The sequence below is a fragment of the Cherax quadricarinatus genome, chromosome 35 (genome assembly GCF_038502225.1).
Source record: "Cherax quadricarinatus isolate ZL_2023a chromosome 35, ASM3850222v1, whole genome shotgun sequence".
NCBI lineage: Eukaryota > Metazoa > Arthropoda > Malacostraca > Decapoda > Parastacidae > Cherax > Cherax quadricarinatus.
The window spans coordinates 9,839,573-9,859,572 of NC_091326.1; the positions used below are offsets into that span (position 1 = coordinate 9,839,573).

The 20,000-nt window shown below is 43.0% G+C and overlaps 1 protein-coding gene across 5 annotated transcripts in view; it reads left to right on the plus strand.

Moving 5' to 3' along the window:
• The window catches only part of LOC128695144 (uncharacterized), a 137,856-nt gene that overhangs the window by 55,652 nt on the left and 62,204 nt on the right, over nucleotides 1-20,000 (plus strand). The gene's annotated exons all lie outside the window — the stretch shown is intronic.

Sequence of the window (20,000 nt, forward strand, 5' to 3'; positions counted from 1 at the left end):
CAGTCCCTAGTGTTGTTGATAGTATCCCAGACATACTGAAGCAGGTCAACAACAGTCCCTAGTGTTGATAATATCCCAGACATACTGAAGCAGGTCAACAACAGTGTTGTTGATAGGATCCCAGACATACTGAAGCAGGTCAACAACAGTCCCTAGTGTTGTTAATAGTATCCCAGACATATTGAAGCAGGTCAACAACAGTCCCTAGTGTTGTTAATAGTATCCCAGACATATTGAAGCAGGTCAACAACAGTCCCTAGTGTTGTTGATAGTATCCCAGACATATTGAAGCAGGTCAACAACAGTCCCTAGTGTTGTTGATGGTATCCCAGACATACTGAAGCAGGTCAACAACAGTCCCTAGTGTTGTTAATAGTATCCCAGACATATTGAAGCAGGTCAACAACAGTCCCTAGTGTTGTTAATAGTATCCCAGACATATTGAAGCAGGTCAACAACAGTCCCTAGTGTTTTTGATAGTTTCCCAGACATATTGAAGCAGGTCAACAACAGTCCCTAGTGTTGTTAATAGTATCCCAGACATATTGAAGCAGGTCAACAACAGTCCCTAGTGTTGTTAATAGTATCCCAGACATATTGAAGCAGGTCAACAACAGTCCCTAGTGTTGTTAATAGTATCCCAGACATATTGAAGCAGGTCAACAACAGTCCCTAGTGTTGTTGATAGTTTCCCAGACATAATGAAGCAGGTCAACAACAGCCTCTTGTTTAGCTCGACAAGTTTCATTATTGGATTGATCAAACAACAGGTGGGCGAAACGTGTATAATAGAGATATCCAGGTGCTGCTCGTGTGTCTTGTGCATGAACTTGTCTGCACCCTGAAGGAGGAGCGTCTGAGCTGCGAAGTGAGCGTGCCTCTGGCAAGACACTGATGGAATGATGGTCAGAGTGTTTTTTTTTCGGGTTACCCTACCTTACTGGGAGACAGCCGTTGCGTTTGAAAAAATATAATAATAATAATAATAATAATAATAATAATAATAATGATAATAATAATGATGTTCTGCTCTGTAGCAGAGATATCATTTTAGTTAGCAAAAAGAGGACACATGCTAAACATTGTTCTTGACGATAGTTACACAGTGGGAAGAAAAGTTAGCTGTGTTTACCCTCTCATATCCACCATACAAGATCTGCCTCATACACAGTGGTGAAATCTGTCAGCCTGAGCTGGGAGACTTCAGTAGTGTCAGCCTGAGCTGGGAGACTTCAGTAGTGTCAGCCTGAGCTGGGAGACTTCAGTAGTGTCAGCCTGAGCTGGGAGACTTCAGTAGTGTCAGCCTGAGCTGGGAGTCTTCAGTAGTGTCAGCCTGAGCTGGGAGACTTCAGTAGTGTCAGCCTGAGCTGGGAGACTTCAGTAGTGTCAGCCTGAGCTGGGAGACTTCAGTAGTGTCAGCCTGAGCTGGGAGACTTCAGTAGTGTCAGCCTGAGCTGGGAGACTTCAGTAGTGTCAGCCTGAGCTGGGAGACTTCAGTAGTGTCAGCCTGAGCTTGGAGACTTCAGTAGTGTCAGCCTGAGCTGGGAGACTTCAGTAGTGTCAGCCTGAGCTGGGAGACTTCAGTAGTGTCACCCTGAGCTGGGAGACTTCAGTAGTGCCAGCCTGAGCTGGGAGACTTCAGTAGTGTCAGCCTGAGCTGGGAGACTTCAGTAGTGTCAGCCTGAGCTGAGAGACTTCAGTAGTGTCAGCCTGAGCTGGGAGACTTCAGTAGTGTCAGCCTGAGCTGGGAGACTTCAGTAGTGTCAGCCTGAGCTGGGAGACTTCAGTAGTGTCAGCCTGAGCTTGGAGACTTCAGTAATGTCAGCCTGAGCTGGGAGACTTCAGTAGTGTCAGCCTGAGCTTGGAGACTTCAGTAGTGTCAGCCTGAGCTGGGAGACTTCAGTAGTGTCAGCCTGAGCTGGGAGACTTCAGTAGTGTCAGCCTGAGCTGGGAGACTTCAGTAGTGTCAGCCTGAGCTGGGAGACTTCAGTAGTGTCAGCCTGAGCTGGGAGACTTCAGTAGTGTCAGCCTGAGCTGGGAGACTTCAGTAGTGTCAGCCTGAGCTGGGAGACTTCAGTAGTGTCAGCCTGAGCTGGGACACTTCAGTAGTGTCATCCTGAGCTGGGAGACTTCAGTAGTGTCAGCCTGAGCTGGGAGACTTCAGTAGTGTCAGCCTGAGCTGGGAGACTTCAGTAGTGTCAGCCTGAGCTGGGAGACTTCAGTAGTGTCAGCCTGAGCTGGGACACTTCAGTAGTGTCAGCCTGAGCTGGGAGACTTCAGTAGTGTCAGCCTGAGCTGGGAGACTTCAGTAGTGTCAGCCTGAGCTGAGAGACTTCAGTAGTGTCAGCCTGAGCTGGGAGACTTCAGTAGTGTCAGCCTGAGCTGGGAGACTTCAGTAGTGTCAGCCTGAGCTGGGACACTTCAGTAGTGTCAGCCTGAGCTGGGAGACTTCAGTAGTGTCAGCCTGAGCTGGGAGACTTCAGTAGTGTCAGCCTGAGCTGAGAGACTTCAGTAGTGTCAGCCTGAGCTGGGAGACTTCACTAGTGTCAGCCTGAGCTGGGAGACTTCAGTAGTGTCAGCCTGAGCTGGGAGACTTCAGTAGTGTCAGCCTGAGCTTGGAGACTTCAGTAGTGTCAGCCTGAGCTGGGAGACTTCAGTAGTGTCAGCCTGAGCTGGGAGACTTCAGTAGTGTCAGCCTGAGCTGGGAGACTTCAGTAGTGTCAGCCTGAGCTGGGAGACTTCAGTAGTGTCAGCCTGAGCTGGGAGACTTCAGTAGTGTCAGCCTGAGCTGAGAGACTTCAGTAGTGTCAGCCTGAGCTGGGAGACTTCAGTAGTGTCAGCCTGAGCTGGGAGACTTCAGTAGTGTCAGCCTGAGCTTGGAGACTTCAGTAGTGTCAGCCTGAGCTGGGAGACTTCAGTAGTGTCAGCCTGAGCTTGGAGACTTCAGTAGTGTCAGCCTGAGCTGGGAGACTTCAGTAGTGTCAGCCTGAGCTGGGAGACTTCAGTAGTGTCAGCCTGAGCTGGGAGACTTCAGTAGTGTCAGCCTGAGCTGGGAGACTTCAGTAGTGTCAGCCTGAGCTGGGAGACTTCAGTAGTGTCAGCCTGAGCTGGGAGACTTCAGTAGTGTCAGCCTGAGCTGGGAGACTTCAGTAGTGTCAGTCTGAGCTGGGAGACTTCAGTAGTGTCAGCCTGAGCTGGGAGACTTCAGTAGTGTCAGTCTGAGCTGGGAGACTTCAGTAGTGTTAGCCTGAGCTGGGAGACTTCAGTAGTGTCAGCCTGAGCTGGGAGACTTCAGTAGTGTCAGCCTGAGCTGGGAGACTTCAGTAGTGTCAGCCTGAGCTGGGAGACTTCAGTAGTGTCAGCCTGAGCTGGGAGACTTCAGTAGTGTCAGCCTGAGCTGGGAGACTTCAGTAGTGTCAGTCTGAGCTGGGAGACTTCAGTAGTGTCAGCCTGAGCTGGGAGACTTCAGTAGTGTCAGTCTGAGCTGGGAGACTTCAGTAGTGTTAGCCTGAGCTGGGAGACTTCAGTAGTGTCAGCCTGAGCTGGGAGACTTCAGTAGTGTCAGCCTGAGCTGGGAGACTTCAGTAGTGTCAGCCTGAGCTGGGAGACTTCAGTAGTGTCAGCCTGAGCTGGGAGACTTCAGTAGTGTCGTGAGAATATTGCCAAACATTGCACATTACAACCACGTCTTACGAGTGAGCAGCTGGGTTGTGATTGTCATGTGAGCCATGCCGGCTGCTTGCACCAACAGCCTGACTGAACCCTTGAACACAGTCACATGTATATCAGAGTGTGACACAGGTATGTTGAAGAATGTCTTGACGTCAGGAAGAGCAGGGGGGAGGGGGGGTGGTTATCCAGCGTCAATTACCAGGTCAAGAAGTTGTCACTGTTGGCACTGTTATCATGTTGGCACTGTATGTATGCCACACTTGACCCGCCATCACTCGCGTGCCTCTATATTTTCGAAGTTATTTTTCAACTGGCAGATATGACGTGTATTCTTAACCTTGTGTACTCACCTATGTGTTGTTGCAGGGAGTCGAGTCACAGCTCCTGTGTGTGTATGTGTACCTATGCAGTTTAAACCCATATTCGTGTGTACGGATTTGATGTACACGCACATCTACGTGTACACGGGCTGTGTACACATATGTACACAGAGTAGCTCTTACCTTCACCAGAATGATGAAATCGACATTTATTTGATGGTGCCGTCGCCATAGGTAGACGGGGATGTGGCCATAGACTGGGCCCTCGCCATAGGTAGACGGGAGCATCGCCATAGTGTGGGGCGTCGCCATAGGTAGACTGGGCCGTCGCTATAGGTAGACGGGGCCGTCGCCATAAGTAGACTGGGGCGTCGCCATAGGTAGCCGGGCCATCACCATAGGTAGACGCGGCCGTCGCCATACGTAGACGCGGCCGTCGCCATAGGTAGACGCGGCCTTCGCCATAGACGGGGCTTGCTGCGGGTAGACGGGGGTGCTGTCATGGGCTGGGTGGTGGGTTCAGTAACAGTGATAGAAGCAGTGACAGCAGAAGCAGCAAGGGAGGAGGTCAGTACAGCTGACCTTCCTGCATCACACAGACGTGTGTGTGTGTGTGTGTGTGTGTGTTGTAGCTACAGCAGCAGAGTTGTGCTCGTAGTGCCCACTCACTACACCATCTTTTAATTCATTCCACTACCCTACCACTCTATTTGCTAAAAATAATAATTCTGTTATCTCCTGGGCTCCAATATTTTCTCACTTAGTAATCATGGCCTCTTGTTATGCCTGTTGCTGCTGCGAAAAATCATCTTTCTCTGATATTTTAAGTTCTTTTATGACCTTTACTGTGGTTATCATGTCTCCTATCTTCCTTCTATCATCCAGTGTGGCCATCAATTCTGCTCTCGACCTCTCTTCACAGCTCAGTTTTTATACTGCTAGCAGCCATTTTAGACCTTAGGACCTTTTCTAATTTATCCACTTATTTCATTGATTCAATATTATTATTATGCCTTAATGTCCTTATATACATATGTATAATGTATGTTACCCTGTAGTCTTAAGGTAGACTTCAGCTTGCCTGAAATGCTCTGCATAACCATGCGCTTTCTGCATGTATTATCAGCTACCATATTTTTTTTTTAACAAGTTGGTCGTCTCCCACCGAGGCAGGGTGACCCAAAAAGAAAGAAAATCCCCAAAAAGAAAATACTTTCATCATCATTCAACTCTTCACCTCACTCACACATAATCACTGTTTTTGCAGAGGTGCTCAGAACACAACAGTTTAGAAGCATATACGTATAAAGATACACAACATATCCCTCCAAACTGCCAATATCCCAAACACCTCCTTTAAAGTGCAGGCATTGTACTTCCCATTTCCAGGACTCAAGTCCGACTATATGAAAATAACCGGTTTCCCTGAATCCCTTCACTAAATATTACCCTGCTCACACTCCAACAGATCGTCAGGTCCCAAATACCATTCGTCTCCATTCACTCCATTCACAAGTATTGCATCAATGACGTGTCACTCATTTCTGTACGAAGAAGGTATCATGCAGACATAAATATTTGAATTTGAGTTGCAGGTAAGACATTACCGCTACATGGTTCAGTTTCCGTCTGGTGTGTTACAGGGAGGCTGTGTTGTGAGTATTCTGAGTATCGCACGCCAGTTTATCACAGTTTCCTTAATGTGATCTTCCGGGGATTTTGTTTTTCTTTTAATAACTCGTCAGTCCCTCTCCCTCTTTCTCTCTCCCTCTCTCTCTTTCTCTCTCGCTCTCTCTCTTTCTCTCTCCCTCTCCCTCTTTCTCTTTCTCTCTCCCTCTCCCTCTTTCTCTTTCTCTCTCCCTCTCTCTCTGTCCCTCTCCCTCTCTCTCTCTCTCTCTCTCTCTCTCTCTCTCTCTCTCTCTCTCTCTCTCTCTCTCTCTCTCTCTCTCTCTCTCTCTATCTCCCTTCAATGTTTTATCACACTCCCTACTCTTTATGTCTCTTGATTTCACTCTCTCACTTCTATTACTTTCAATTTATCCACATTATATTCCATTAATCCCTCCACCTTTCCATTTTCTCAATTTATCCACATTATCTTATAGAGATTTAGTCAGTTTTATTAATATTGTGTCTAATATTTCGGTAAAACCAGCAGACAAATTTATATAATTATTTATTCCTTCTAGCAAATCATTTATGTAAATTAAAAACATTATTGGAGTAAGTACAGATCCTTGCAGCACCCCACTTGTGACATTTTCCCACAAGTACATTTTGCCTCTTATAGCTGCTTGCATTTTCCTCTCAAACAGAAAGTCTCTCATCCATTGTAAATAGTTTACCTATCAGGGTGACTCAGAAATAAATAGAAACTTTCAGTAATCACTCCACCACTGTCTTGCCAGAGGCATACCAATACTACAGTTCAAAACTGCAAATATTCCCACCCCTTCTTCGGAGTCCAGGCACTGTGTTCCCACCTCCAGAACTCAAGTCTGGCTGTTAGGTTTTCCTGAATCCCTTCATAAGTGTTACCTTGCTTACACTCCAACAGCACGTCATAAAAACCACTTGCCTCCACTGTCTACTCCAAGACTGGGCAGGAGATGCAACATCTCTCCAATGAAAAGCAAGGGCGTTAATAGACAACACAGTAAGTGTCAAGGGCCCAAGACTGTGCATTTGCCTCCCAGCATACATAAAGGGGATTACCAGCAGACCCCTGGCTTTCTTCAAGAAGGCGCTGGACAGGCACCTAAAGTCAGTACATGATCAGCCGGCCTGCGGTTCGTACGTCGGTCTGCGTGCGGCCAGCAGTAACAGCCTGGTGGATGAGACCCTGACCCACCAGTAGGCCTGGTGACAGACTGGGCCGCGGGGGCGTTGATCCCCGAAACTCTCTGCAGGTATCATTCCTCCTCCGTTTTAATCGAGTTCCCCCTATGTCTTTCATGGGGAACTCTATTAAAAGATTATTAAATCTCTGATAAATACAGTCTGCCCAACTATTCTGTCATTGAACAATTTTTTTTGTGTGTGTATACTTACCTAATTGTGGTTGCAGGGGTCGATTCATAGCTCCTGACCTCGCCTCTTCACTGTTCGCCACTAGATCTACTCTCTCCCTTCTCCATGAGCTTTATCATACCTCTTCTTAAAGCTATATATGGTACCTGGCTCGACCACCTCACTTTCCAGACTGTTCCACTTCCTGACAACTCTGTGACTGAAGAAATACTTCCTAACACACCTGTGACTCATCTAAGTCTTTAACTTCCAATTATGACCCCTTGTTGCTGTGTCCCATCTCTGGAACATCCTGTCTTTGTCCACCTTGTAGATTCCTCTAAGTATTTTAGTGTGTGTGTGTGTGTGTGTGTGTGTGTGTGTGTGTGTGTGTGTGTGTGTGTGTGTGTGTGTGTGTGTGTGTGTGTGTGTGTGTGTGTATGTGTGTGTGTGTACTCACCTATTTGTACTCACCTATTTGTGGTTGCAGGGGTCGAGTCCTAGCTCCTGGCCCCGCCTCTTCACCGGTTGCTACTAGACCCTCTCTCTCCCCGCTCCATGAGCTTTATCAAACCTCGTCTTAAAACTGTGTATGGTTCCTGCCTCCACTACGTCATTTTCTAGGCTATTCCACTGCCTTACAACTCTATGACTGAAGAAATACTTCCTACTATCTCTCTGACTCATTTGTGTCTTCAACTTCCAATTGTGGCCTCTTGTTTCTGTGTCCCCTCCCTGGAACATCCTGTCCTTGTGTGTGTGTGTGTGTGTGTGTGTGTGTGTGTGTGTGTGTGTGTGCCAGTACACTGCTTGCCTCACACCATCTACATGATCCACATCATCAATTAGCAGCGAACAGCGCCACACTTAGTCAAATTGTGACTGGAGAGAGCACATCCTGTCTTCCAGATCTGATGAACTACCATACTCGGGGGGGGGGGATTGGTAAGAAAGCTGAAAGAACGATCCTCGTTAAAACTGAAAGATCCACGTTGGAACTGAAAGACCCACGTTAGAATTGAAAGATGCACGTTAAAACTGAAAGATCCACAAATTCAGAACGAACTTTCAGAAGCACGTTTCGCTCTGTGTAGAGTTTCAAGATGACATTCCGCCAATAAGAGCTGGGTCTGAAGCATATATCCTTTATTCAATATTATTGGTTTAAAAGACACGTTAGCAAACGCTATGACATACTTATTAGAAAACATTTCGGTTCCAGGACCGAAACGTTTTGTTGGTATTTATTACCAAGGTTTATACCAGTGTTATTGGTATACTCTCAGACGGTGCTCGTTACAGTCCTCAACAAGAAACTGAGTTGTGTTCGTACTGTTTATTGTCTTTTGTCAAGATTGATGGACTGAACATATTGACTCCATGCTGAGAGACTGATTATCTCAAACTCTTTCTCGTCTTCCACCTTTCTCTGCATTGGACTGAAGAAGCCACCGGCTGGCCAAACGTTTCCAGAATAAAGATACCCAAATGTTGCACAAGTATCTCGTTTATCAATTTGTCTGGTTTCTCAACTATTTATGCAAAGATCACAACGTGGCTGCAACAAGACACAAAATTCCCACACACTTCTGAATAAAATGTTGAGACGATGTTTCGGCCCCCTTCCCCCTCTTCCAGACTATTATCAAGTCGCCTGACAGTGGTCCAGGACGGACCAAAATGTCCTCTTCGGGTTTTTTCGTAAGTGTGGGTATACAGGAGGGGCCCTGTTTATACAGCAGGCTAGATTCCAGGCCACTATAAGGCCCCGCTTATAGAGCAGTTTAGGTTCCAGGTTACTGTAAGGCCCCGCTTATACAGCAGGTTAGGCTCCAGGCTACTGTAAGACGCCGCTGATACAGCAGGCTAGGCTCCAGGCTACTGTAAGGCCCCGCTGATACAACAGGTTAGGTTCCAGGCTACTATAAGGCCCCGCTTATACAGCAGGTTAGGTTCCAGGCTACTGTAAAGCTGAATGACTCACAGGGGTTTACCGCTTTACGTAACATAAAATAATATATTCTTGGGCAGGAGGTGGTGTGGTGACGAGGTCAAGGTGATGTGCACACACGGCCACGTACCATTTGCTCACCTAGAAGGCGACTCTCTACCTTATGGCATACCTACTGCTTGCTTGATTTCCTCTCTACAGGGAGTAGGAAATGTGGAGGTGGGAAGAAGGTAATGAAGGAGGACCTGCACCATTTACAAATCACAGTGTGACTTGTAAATGGAAACAGAAACTTATGACAACCGAAACGTTGTCGTAAGCTGCTCTCTCTCTCTCCTGTGTGCGGGTTATTTATGTATTGTTCCAGTCACGGTATTGTGTTTTTTTTTGAACTCAAATTAAGTTGTAATAAACAACTGTCAATGAATAAACTAGTATATACAACATTTTTAAAATCCACATTACCTCCGTATTTACTCCAGTATCCCTTCCTACTCTCGTGAGGTCACTAGTGTAAAAACACTAAGAATTCAGAGGTGGGCAGTCCTGGACCAACACACCTCCAGCACACCTGTACTTACATTAGCTCGCCTTCACCCTTACACGGCAGACAAAACACTTTAAGAACACACATAACATGCCAAGTACGATCTCATTCTGGGATCCCCGCGGTGGCTATTAAGGTGAAGTTAGAGCAGAGCAATTAGTGAGTGACTGTGTTGTATGTATGTGTGATTCAGCGCACCTTAATAGGAGTCGTCGTCCTGCCGTGTGCAGGATGTGACAGCTGCGAACTGGACCCCCACCAAGACCTCTATCTCTGACACATGTGCACCACTTGGGTAGTTTTATTATGAAAACGTTTCGCCCCACATTGGCTTCATCAGTCTAATACAAAGAAGAATGGTGAAGATCAGAAGGAGCTTGAAGAAATCAGTCCCTCAGCCCGGAGTCGATGTAATCAATCCATCAGTCTTGACTGAAGGATTGATTGCCTCAATCTCCTTCTGATCTTTACTCTTCATTGTATTGGACTGATGAAGCCACTGTGTGACGAAACGTTTCCATAATATCAACTTGTGGATTCTCTGAACCATTTATCTACAAACCTTCATCTCTGCTGGTCGTGCGCCGTCAGGGAAGGAAACCAGGCGTACCTGATATTATGACAGCACACTAGGATCCTCATCCCTTCTCCTGCCCCTTCTGGAAAGGATGCAGGCATTCCTGATCCTCTGCAGGGAAAAGGTCACTGTAAGGCATGTCCTTGTGTTATTTACAGCAGCTAACAGAGCGGTCAACACAGCGGCCGACATAGGCATCTGACATAGGCAGCTGACACAGGCAGCTGATACAGCGGCTGACCTAAATGAGAAATCCCTCGCTTGGAGATGCATAGGTGACACAAGAGGAAGTTGAACTACACTGTCAGCAGATCACTTGTCAGCCAGGCGTCAGGTGGACCCACCACACTGTGTCACTACTGTCTTCACTCAATTCTACCTCATGGAAATCATCTGACGTCTAACCATCTGACGTCCAGTCATCTAGCCCTCTGACGTCTAGCCATCTGACGTCCAGTCATCTAGCCCTCTGACGTCTAGCCATCTGACGTCCAGTCATCTAAGCATCTGACGTCCAGTCATCTAACCATCTGACATCTAGTCATTTGACGTCGAGCCATCTAGCTTTAATCAGGAAACAAGACAAATGCCTCCTGACGCGGGTGTCACCCAGACGATGACCCGTACATTGTCCTATCCCACCACCTAAGTTGTACACTTAAATTAACAGTCACTACAAAGTACTGTTTACAAAGAACAGAAAGAGAAAGTGTTCAACACTTTCTCCACAACATTAACACTTTTATCTGTCGTCTAGATAAAGTAATCTGCTTACTAGATATTAGTGGCACTATCTAGGGGCGAGGAGCATATTTGCTGGACTCTTTACATGTTTGTTTGTGTATCGTGAACCTCTGAACCTGTGTGGGTCATTCAGAGAGAGGAGTGTGCAGGCTCGACCCTCCGTTCACTTTCAAGGATGACGAGGACAACAAATACAGTTACTTTCCCTTTCACTTTCACGAGACGGCTGGCAAAACATGACGAGACGAAGAAGAGATGAGGATAAAATATGGAGAAGTAGGAAATGAGAGAGAGAGAGAGAGAGAGAACAGGTTTTAGCGTCTATATCGAGGTTATCTGCTGAGGAAAATAAACATTAAGTCTAGCTATCACAACTTGTGTCTAGACGGAGAGTTGAGGTAGTGTAGCAGAAGGCTCTCTCCCCACCCTCCACCGCCTCCGATCACACTCTCTGCCTGGAAACACTGACTACTGAAAACACCTAGCACACAGTGACAAATTTGCACATAGATTTAATGCCACAGAAGAACGCGGTCTGAGGCTTAACACTGCTTGCCACGCCGGGGACAAGTGAGGTGCAAAGTGCTTCACCTCCCGATGGAGCACTTTATACCACTTAATCAGTCTGGGTTCTGAACAGCTTTCAACACTCTGTACACTCTACATACTCTGTTGAACAGCGAGAAGCAGCTCTATATTCAGGGAAGCAATACTGGGGGGAAAAATTGTATACAAATATATGAGGGGCCACTCTTCACTAACAACATACAAATACCTGCACATAGGAGAAGCTTATGACGACATTTGGGTCCGACCTGAACCATTAACAAATCATAAGCTCCTGTCTCCTATGTGCGGGATATTTGTGTATTGTTCCAGTGACGATATTGTGACTTATTGTTAAACTAACAGTGGTAATATAACAAATATACAGTTACCACAACAGCAACACTAAAGATAAGTGGAAGGTGAACTAAGATAATATTAAGATAACTGGAAGGTGGGCTAAGATAATATTAAGATAACTGGAAGGTGGACTAAGATAATATTAAGATAACTGGAAGGTGGACTAAGATAATATTAAGATAACTGGAAGGTGGACTAAGATAATATTAAGATAACTGGAAGGTGGACTAAGATAATATTAAGATAACTGGAAGGTGAACTAAGATAATATTAAGATAACTGGAAGGTGGACTAAGATAATATTAAGATAACTGGAAGGTGGACTAAGATAATATTAAGATAACTGGAAGGTGGACTAAGATAATATTAAGATAACTGGAAGGTGGACTAAGATAATATTAAGATAACTGGAAGGTGAACTAAGATAATATTAAGATAACTGGAAGGTGGACTAAGATAATATTAAGATAACTGGAAGGTGGACTAAGATAATATTAAGATAACTGGAAGGTGGACTAAGATAATATTAAGATAACTGGAAGGTGGACTAAGATAATATTAAGATAACTGGAAGGTGAACTAAGATAATATTAAGATAACTGGAAGGTGGACTAAGATAATATTAAGATAACTGGAAGGTGAACTAAGATAATATTAAGATAACTGGAAGGTGGACTAAGATAATATTAAGATAACTGGAAGGTGAACTAAGATAATATTAAGATAACTGGAAGGTGGACTAAGATAATATTAAGATAACTGGAAGGTGGACTAAGATAATATTAAGATAACTGGAAGGTGAACTAAGATAATATTAAGATAACTGGAAGGTGGACTAAGATAATATTAAGATAACTGGAAGGTGGACTAAGATAATATTAAGATAACTGGAAGGCGAACTAAGATAATATTAAGATAACTGGAAGGCGAACTAAGATAATATTAAGATAACTGGAAGGCGAACTAAGATAATATTAAGATAACTGGAAGGTGAACTAAGATAATATTAAGATAACTGGAAGGTGAACTAAGATAATATTAAGATAACTGGAAGGCGAACTAAGATAATATTAAGATAACTGGAAGGCGAACTAAGATAATATTAAGATAACTGGAAGGCGAACTAAGATAATATTAAGATAACTGGAAGGTGAACTAAGATAATATTAAGATAACTGGAAGGCGAACTAAGATAATATTAAGATAACTGGAAGGTGAACTAAGATAATATTAAGATAACTGGAAGGTGAACTAAGATAATATTAAGATAACTGGAAGGTGAACTAAGATAATATTAAGATAACTGGAAGGCGAACTAAGATAATATTAAGATAACTGGAAGGTGAACTAAGATAATATTAAGATAACTGGAAGGTGAACTAAGATAATATTAAGATAACTGGAAGGCGAACTAAGATAATATTAAGATAACTGGAAGGCGAACTAAGATAATATTAAGATAACTGGAAGGCGAACTAAGATAATATTAAGATAACTGGAAGGTGAACTAAGATAATATTAAGATAACTGGAAGGTGAACTAAGATAATATTAAGATAACTGGAAGGCGAACTAAGATAATATTAAGATAACTGGAAGGTGAACTAAGATAATATTAAGATAACTGGAAGGTGGACTAAGATAATATTAAGATAAATGGAAGGTGAACTAAGATAATATTAAGATAACTGGAAGGTGAACTAAGATAATATAAAGATAACTGGAAGGTGAACTAAGATAATATTAAGATAAATGGAAGGTGGACTAAGATAATATTAAGATAAATGGAAGGTGGACTAAGATAATATTAAGATAAATGGAAGGTGGACTAAGATAATATTAAGATAAATGGAAGGTGAACTAAGATAATATTAAGATAACTGGAAGGTGGACTAAGATAATATTAAGAGAACTGGAAGGTGGACTAAGATAATATTAAGATAACTGAAAGGTGGACTAAGATAATATTAAGATAAATGGAAGGTGGACTAAGATAATATTAAGATAAATGGAAGGTGGACTAAGATAATATTAAGATAACTGGAAGGTGAACTAAGATAATATTAAGATAACTGGAAGGTGGACTAAGATAATATTAAGATAAATGGAAGGTGAACTAAGATAATATTAAGATAACTGGAAGGCGAACTAAGATAATATAAAGATAACTGGAAGGTGAACTAAGATAATATTAAGATAAATGGAAGGTGGACTAAGATAATATTAAGATAAATGGAAGGTGGACTAAGATAATATTAAGATAAATGGAAGGTGGACTAAGATAATATTAAGATAAATGGAAGGTGAACTAAGATAATATTAAGATAACTGGAAGGTGGACTAAGATAATATTAAGAGAACTGGAAGGTGGACTAAGATAATATTAAGATAACTGGAAGGTGGACTAAGATAATATTAAGATAACTGGAAGGTGGACTAAGATAATATTAAGATAACTGGAAGGTGGACTAAGATAATATTAAGATAACTGGAAGGTGAACTAAGATAATATTAAGATAACTGGAAGGTGGACTAAGATAATATTAAGATAACTGGAAGGTGGACTAAGATAATATTAAGATAACTGGAAGGTGGACTAAGATAATATTAAGATAACTGGAAGGTGGACTAAGATAATATTAAGATAACTGGAAGGTGAACTAAGATAATATTAAGATAACTGGAAGGTGGACTAAGATAATATTAAGATAACTGGAAGGTGAACTAAGATAATATTAAGATAACTGGAAGGTGGACTAAGATAATATTAAGATAACTGGAAGGTGAACTAAGATAATATTAAGATAACTGGAAGGTGGACTAAGATAATATTAAGATAACTGGAAGGTGGACTAAGATAATATTAAGATAACTGGAAGGTGAACTAAGATAATATTAAGATAACTGGAAGGTGGACTAAGATAATATTAAGATAACTGGAAGGTGGACTAAGATAATATTAAGATAACTGGAAGGCGAACTAAGATAATATTAAGATAACTGGAAGGCGAACTAAGATAATATTAAGATAACTGGAAGGCGAACTAAGATAATATTAAGATAACTGGAAGGTGAACTAAGATAATATTAAGATAACTGGAAGGTGAACTAAGATAATATTAAGATAACTGGAAGGCGAACTAAGATAATATTAAGATAACTGGAAGGCGAACTAAGATAATATTAAGATAACTGGAAGGCGAACTAAGATAATATTAAGATAACTGGAAGGTGAACTAAGATAATATTAAGATAACTGGAAGGCGAACTAAGATAATATTAAGATAACTGGAAGGTGAACTAAGATAATATTAAGATAACTGGAAGGTGAACTAAGATAATATTAAGATAACTGGAAGGTGAACTAAGATAATATTAAGATAACTGGAAGGCGAACTAAGATAATATTAAGATAACTGGAAGGTGAACTAAGATAATATTAAGATAACTGGAAGGTGGACTAAGATAATATTAAGATAAATGGAAGGTGAACTAAGATAATATTAAGATAACTGGAAGGTGAACTAAGATAATATAAAGATAACTGGAAGGTGAACTAAGATAATATTAAGATAAATGGAAGGTGGACTAAGATAATATTAAGATAAATGGAAGGTGGACTAAGATAATATTAAGATAAATGGAAGGTGGACTAAGATAATATTAAGATAAATGGAAGGTGAACTAAGATAATATTAAGATAACTGGAAGGTGGACTAAGATAATATTAAGAGAACTGGAAGGTGGACTAAGATAATATTAAGATAACTGAAAGGTGGACTAAGATAATATTAAGATAAATGGAAGGTGGACTAAGATAATATTAAGATAAATGGAAGGTGGACTAAGATAATATTAAGATAACTGGAAGGTGGACTAAGATAATATTAAGATAAATGGAAGGTGGACTAAGATAATATTAAGATAAATGGAAGGTGGACTAAGATAATATTAAGATAAATGGAAGGTGGACTAAGATAATATTAAGATAAATGGAAGGTGGACTAAGATAATATTAAGATAAATGGAAGGTGGACTAAGATAATATTAAGATAACTGGAAGGTGGACTAAGATAATATTAAGATAACTGGAAGGTGGACTAAGATAATATATGGAGGTCACTACAATGATTTATTACATAACTAAGATAGATGGAAATGAAAAAAAAATATATCGATTTAAAGGTGCAGCTTCCTTTATTTATTGGTCCACTTAAGGTTGTAGGTTAGTTCTTTCTGACTGACTGTTCACCAATTAACCACTTAATCTATCGCAGAAAATGGATGAACAAGAGGAATATAAAGAAAAGGAAATTACTTGTAGTATACCTGCAGGGTGATAAGTGTCGGGGGTCAACGCCCCCGCCGCCTGGTCCATGACCAGGCATCACAATACATCAGGGCCTTATTAATCAGGCTGTTACTGCTTGCCGCACGTAAACTGACGTACGAACCACAGCCCGGCTGGTCAGGTGCTGATTTTAGGTGCCTGTCCAGCGCCTTCATAAAGACAGCCAGGCGTCTGTTGGTAATCTCCCTTATGTATGCTGGGAGGTATTCTCCCTTATGTATGCTGGGAGGTAATCCCCCTTATGTATGCTGGGAGGTATTCTCCCTTATGTATGCTGGGAGGTATTCTCCCTTATGTATGCTGGGAGGTAATCCCCCTTATGTATGCTGGGAGGTATTCTCCTTTATGTATGCTGGGAGGTAATCCCCCTTATGTATGCTGGGAGGTATTCTCCCTTATGTATGCTGGGAGGTATTTTCCCTTATGTATGCTGGGAGGTATTCTCCCTTATGTATGCTGGGAGGTATTCTCCCTTATGTATGCTGGGAGGTAATCTCCCTTATGTATGCTGGGAGGTAATCTCCCTTATGTATGCTGGGAGGTATTCTCCCTTATGTATGCTGGGAGGTATTCTCCCTTATGTATGCTGGGAGATATTCTCCCTTATGTATGCTGGGAGGTAATCCCCCTTATGTATGCTGGGAGGTATTCTCCTTTATGTATGCTGGGAGGTAATCCCCCTTATGTATGCTGGGAGGTATTCTCCCTTATGTATGCTGGGAGGTATTCTCCCTTATGTATGCTGGGAGGTATTCTCCCTTATGTATGCTGGGAGGTATTCTCCCTTATGTATGCTGGGAGGTATTCTCCCTTAAGTATGCTGGGAGGTATTCTCCCTTATGTATGCTGGGAGGTAATCCCCCTTATGTATGCTGGGAAGTATTCTCCTTTATGTATGCTGGGAGGTAATCCCCCTTATGTATGCTGGGAGGTATTCTCCCTTATGTATGCTGGGAGGTATTCTCCCTTATGTATGCTGGGAGGTATTCTCCCTTATGTATGCTGGGAGGTATTCTCCCTTATGTATGCTGGGAGGTATTCTCCCTTATGTATACTGGGAGGTAATCTCCCTTATGTATGCTGGGAGGTATTCTCCCTTATGTATGCTGGGAGGTAATCCCCCTTATGTATGCTGGGAGGTATTCTCCCTTATGTATGCTGGGAGGTAATCCCCCTTATGTATGCTGGGAGGTATTCTCCCTTATGTATGCTGGGAGGTAATCTCCCTTATGTATGCTGGGAGGTATTCTCCCTTATGTATGCTGGGAGGTATTCTCCCTTATGTATGCTTGGAGGTATTCTCCCTTATGTATGCTGGGAGGTATTCTCCCTTATGTATACTGGGAGGTAATCTCCCTTATGTATGCTGGGAGGTATTCTCCCTTATGTATGCTGGGAGGTATTCTCCCTTATGTATGCTGGGAGGTATTCTCCCTTATGTATGCTGGGAGGTAATCTCCCTTATGTATGCTGGGAGGTATTCTCCTTTATGTATGCTGGGAGGTATTCTCCCTTATGTATGCTGGGAGGTATTCTCCCTTATGTATGCTGGGAGGTATTCTCCCTTATGTATGCTGGGAGGTATTCTCCCTTATGTATGCTGGGAGGTATTCTCCCTTATGTATGCTGGGAGATATTCTCCCTTATGTATGCTGGGAGATATTCTCCCTTATGTATGCTGGGAGGTATTCTCCCTTATGTATGCTGGGAGATATTCTCCCTTATGTATGCTGGGAGATAAGCTGCGGAAATAAATGTTAAGGACGAAGCTTGAGTTAAAGAGTTACTAGGAATTGAATGTAACGGTATTAGAGGATAAAAGAACCAGGGAAGACTTGAAAAATACATAGAAAATATTTACGGGAATTGACAGGGTAGACAGGGACAGGGTAGACAGGGACAGGGTAGACAGGGACAGGGTAGACAGGGACAGGGTAGACAGGGGCAGGGTAGACAGGGACAGGGTAGACAGGGACAGGGTAGACAGGGACAGGGTAGACAGGGGCAGGGTAGACAGGGACAGGGTAGACAGGGACAGGGTAGACAGGGACAGGGTAGACAGGGACAGGGTAGACAGGGACAGGGTAGACAGGGACAGGGTAGACAGGGACAGGGTAGACAGGGACAGGGTAGACAGGGACAGGTTGTTTGAGAGGCGAGAAACAAGTACTGAGGGCACAGCTGGGCGTTAAGTCACAGGTGAGCCACAGGGATATTAGGAAGCATTTCTTCAGTCTCAGAGTGGTCGGGATGTGGAAGGATGTCAATGAGGAATGACTGAGACGGACTTAATAGTTTTAATAACATGTACGATAGGGCCCACGTGGCTAGGAGTGATTCTGGCTAGCGTCAAGTTTAGAGGAAGGGTTAGGAGCTAGGAGTAAACCCATGCAACCATATAGACACACATCTAGTAGCGACCAATGAAGAGGTGGGGTCAGGAGCTATGAATAGATCCCTACAACCACAATTAGGTGAGCGCACACACACACACACACACACACACACACACTACAGGCCTAGTGTCTAATCGACATGTGCCTAGGACAAAATGGTAACTAACTAACTAACACACACACACTGTACAAAGTCAACTTGCGTGAATTTTTGTAGAGAGATCATTCATAGAGGCAATGGGTAGTGACGTCAGAAGCAGCAGAGTAATAAGACATACAAGGAGCGCAGTTAGTAACAAGCACAAACAGTGAGTAACATCACTTCTCTCACTACACAACTCATCCACCAACCTGTTTTTACCTTTCTCCAGGAAAAATGTTCACTTGAGATTTTGCAACACCTCCCCCCCACGTCCTACCACCCCCGCTCCTCCCCCTCCCCCCCGCGCTGCCAGAAGTCAGCCATTTTTTTTTTAAATTTCGTTATTGTCACGTAAATATACGTAAATATAGTTACTTAACAAATCGCAAACGGGCGAAATTATTTACAGACTTCTGGCTGAGTGGTGAAAGTACTATGTACTTCGATACAGAGTGTGCAGGTTGGAATCCTGCTGTGGACTGTAAGATAATGTGGGTTAATATCACTAGTCTAACGTAACCCTTTTAGCCTCTTAAGAAAAACGGTCTATTATTACTTATTATGTATACCTAATACGTATTTATTAGGTATTCCCGAAAAGGGACCTTTAAATTGTTGCCTGATTTTTTTTCCCCTTCTTACTTTTTGATATAATTTCGCTCATAACTCGAGAACCCCTCATCCGATCGGATTCGAATTTTGTGCGCTTGTGTACGGTAACAAGGACCAGATTCTACGTACACTTGGCATATGCAGGTACTACATGACCGAAGTTATTGAACACAATCCCAGATTGACGGAATGGCTCAGACACTTTCCCAGACCCTCAACGACGTAACTTCAACGTTTAAAAAATGATTCATCCTGATTCTACAACGGAAGAGTGACGCACGTGTGTAGGCGGAGAGGAGAGTGACGCACGTGTGTAGGCGGAGAGGAGAGTGACGCAAGTGTGTAGGCGCAAATCTGACCATTGTGTGTGTGTGTGTGTGTGTGTGTGTGTGTGTGTGTGTGTCTGTCTGTCTTTCACGGCACACATAAATACTATAAAGAACCTAAATTACTGGGAACGGTTGAAGTCCATTGATCTGTATTCCCTGGAACGCAGGCGATAAAGATACATGATAATATGCACTTAGAAAATCATAGAAGGATTAGTACTAAACTTGCACACGAAAATTACTCTCTACGGAAGCAAAAGGCTCGGCGGCAGGAGATGCAACATTCCCTCAATGAAAAGCAGGGGCACCACGAGCACACTGAGAGACAACACAGTAAGTGTCAGGAGCCCAAGACTGTTCAATTGCCTCCCAGCATACATAAGGGGGATTACCAATAGACCCCTGGCTGTCTTCAAGAAGGCACTGGACAGGCACCTAAAGTCAG